This window comes from Pelobates fuscus, chromosome 9 (assembly GCF_036172605.1).
Source record: "Pelobates fuscus isolate aPelFus1 chromosome 9, aPelFus1.pri, whole genome shotgun sequence".
Classification (NCBI taxonomy): domain Eukaryota; kingdom Metazoa; phylum Chordata; class Amphibia; order Anura; family Pelobatidae; genus Pelobates; species Pelobates fuscus.
In genome coordinates this window covers 23,505,326-23,509,072 of record NC_086325.1, presented here as the reverse complement: position 1 = coordinate 23,509,072, position 3,747 = coordinate 23,505,326, and positions in this window count along the sequence as shown.

Here is a 3,747-nt window from a genome sequence, read left to right as displayed (position 1 = left end):
AAGCTATTGGCTCTGTAAGTGACTCCTTTTTGCTCTTGAGGCAGCAACACAACCCTTTATCCCAAACGATGTTCTCCCGAAGATATGGAACAAGCAGAGAGAGAGAACCTCATAGGTGGTATTGTACAGATAGTGTATACAAAATAGTGAGATAGTAATGGTTATGCTCACCTTAGACAGAGCCTTGAATTCCTGGCTCTGAGGTTTGTTGGCAATATGCTAATTTATTGGGATAGCATTCCCCACATAGTGTTCCTGGAGGCTAGAAAGGACTATATGGACTAATATAAAAAAATAACGATTTATTGTAGAGATAAAAAATAATAAAAAATATTAGTCCATATAGTCCTTTCTAGCCTCCAGGAACACTATGTGGGGAATGCTATCCCAATAAATTAGCATATTGCCAACAAACCTCAGAGCCAGGAATTCAAGGCTCTGTCTAAGGTGAGCATAACCATTACTATCACACTATTTTGTATACACTATCTGTACAATACCACCTATGAGGTAAGTTATTGTTTTCTCTGTATGTGATTAAAGTTCACTTTACAGAGAAATAGATACAATTGTTCAAGGTAAATTACATATGATTAAAAGTGAAAAGTTATTTTTTTCTATTCATGCAGGCTGTGTCAATCATAGCCAGGGGAGGTGTGGCAAGGGCTGCATAAACAGAAACAAAGTGATTTAACTCCTAAATGACAGTGAATTGAGCAGTGAAACCTGAGAGGCATGATCTATACACTAAAACTGTTTAATTAAGCTGAAGTTGTTTAGGTGACTATAGTGTTCCTTTAACAATTTTACCCTGGTCAGTGACAAAGCAATATCACATAATGCGCAGTGTAATGCCTTGTACTCTGGGGGGTAACTGCAGAATCCAAAACTTTCCCTTTAGTCTAATGCTTTCCTAGCATTGTTTTGACTATACATTGTCAATGTTTAATGTCTATCTCAGTGTAAAATATTTCAAACAGAATTAATTCGTTCACGTGGGTACTTTGAGCATTCAGTGAGGGTGGGGCAGGTCCCTTATTTTACTTCAAGGCTCTCTCACTCATGATTGCTGTGAGTGAAGTTGAGACTTTGAGCATTCAGGGAGGGTGGGACAGGTCCCTTATTTTACTTCAAGGCTCTCTCACTCATGATTGCTGTGAGTGAAGGTGAGACTTTGAGTACTCCCATGTAGTCTATAGCAAACTGCATCTCCTCTGATGACACCAGCATTATGGCTGCAAATGCATTGTGGGGTATGTAGTCCACAACATCGGAGTGCTGAAGGTAGCATTGCCTTGGTCTATAAATTGGATATTATTAAGAGGTAAACATAGTCATGCTGGTGTTGGAGAATTGGGGTCAGGTACTGAAATTAGTTCCTCTCCTTGCACTCTGCTAGATAGGTGGCTGATATAAACTGCTGACGTCCAGGAGCATTTATTATCTCTACTTCATGGTAACCAGAGAGCACAAAGCTGGTTCTGCAATCATTTTAACCCAGGAGCAGACAGACACGTCACTGGTTCCTTGTTACAATTTTCGGTGACTTGTCTATAATATCAGAAATGATAAAGATCAGGGGCACAACAGGTAGTACAGATAACACAATCTGCAGATCACACACATAGTATTAATGTACACTTCCCAATGTACAGTATATACTCTGTGTTACTGGACTGTGCCACACCATAGGGTCATATAACAGATATAAAATCATAGATACAATGTGTCCCGGAGCTACAATGTATCACAGAGTGCCAGCAGCAGTAAAAACAAACAATTGAGAGCTTGATTCACAGAGGAGGGGGAGTCCCCCCTGTGGTGAGGTTTCGAACTGCAGCTCCCACGAAGCTCATCCACCTACAGAAACCTACACTGGAGCTGGGTGCCATTTGCACCGTGCCTTCCTATTACGGTCTTTTATACTACATGCATCTGTTTGAATGTTTGTTTTCATTCATTTATTAAAAGTACTTTGAATTATACAATTATGCTGATTCTATCTCAATAGAATGACCTATAGTCCATACTAAATTAAAAAAAAATGATTAGGCTAAATATAGGTTGGATTAAACCTTTAACTTGCATATCTGTTTATATATACTTATAAAGCATATTTATCCTCTTAAAACTCTAAGGAAAAACATACAGAACAGAGCAAGAGGTAAAGGAACTAAACATTGTGCATCTATTAGCCATAACGTGGATCTCTATATTCATAGAACTTAATTAATAATCCTTTTCCAAAAATCATAGCCAAAAAATAAACTAAATTATCTTCACTCATTAGAAATGTTATAACACTAGCTATAAATGCAAGGGTAATCTCATTGTATAATTTGACATCATATATCCATGATGATCTCTGGGTAAAGGGTGGTCAATTGTATCTGATCCATCCATGTTTATGTTAGTGAGGTCATTGTTCTTACTTCATCTGCTCTATAGAACATCAGTATATTCTATCATAACGTTTACTAGAATAATTCCCCAACAGAGAAAGTTGAATCCTTTTGATTTTCTTCCATATCACATGGGTTTTGAACTGATCCAGTGACTTCTAAAATATTTAATAATGAAAGCTAAAATATCTGAAGCACCTTAGTTGTAAAATGGAGAGTGGAAACGTGGCCAGCAGAGGTAGTGGACAGACCACAGTGTGAAACATGAGTTCAATGACAATATTATATAGTATGTTAGGAGAGTACAAAATCCGAGGCAAATTCCTTTATTAATAAATTAACATTCATAATTATGAACATGACAGCCATCTTGGGATACTATATGATTATAATACACATGGAATGAGATACTTGGCAGCAGCTTTTTTAACATTCTTTATTTAAAACTGTGAACAATATTAACAAAGTGACAGGACCATCCAAAACTGTAATAAATCAGCTTTAGGCGGGCCACAAGTATGAAGGAATAGACCCTATATTCAATATATTATCAAAGGAATAAGGTCAAGTTAAAGAATTTGGTTGTTATCCCAGCTTTTGTGATATGACATATTTAAGGCAACGCAAAGGATAAAAGCCACAGAAGGCCAAAGAGTTGCATTCCACGTTTTACAGATATCCCATTCACACAAACAGTCTTTGAAAAAGGAAAGGTAATTGAACAAGAAACTAAATAACCATGTCCATGAGTATGCAATAGAAATAGTATAAACCATAGTATAGGGAGGGAGAGGTCAGATTTCAAAAGATAAATCTAACTTCACATCTTTTCAATAAACTGGTACTTGTCGAAAGTGTGAAGTGCACACCAAGAGTAAACACAAATAAATTAGATTAGAAACAAATAGTTTTGGTGATCTTTCCAAGGTAGGACCAAAGTCATATTTTCCTTATCCAATCATCTTTTGTTGTGAAACTATAACATGTTGCTACCTTGTTTCAACACAAATTACAAAACTGTCTCCTTCATTAACCCCTTAAGGACACATGACGTGTGACATATCATGATTCCCTTTTATTCCAGAAGTTTGGTCCTAAAGGGGTTAAACACAGGGGTGGACCTAGAAACCATTTTCTGGAGAGCCACTGGAAGATTTTTTAATTGCAGTGTGGCATATTAAGAATAAACCTCAATAACAATATCAATGCGATTTACTGTCAGGGCTATTCAGTAAACTCCATAAGGTAGCCAAATGAAATCTAACTTGCAGAGCTAAGACAAACACCAGGTGATTTACAGAAATGATCCTATTTTGCTATAGTTAAAGCACTACACACGAACTAA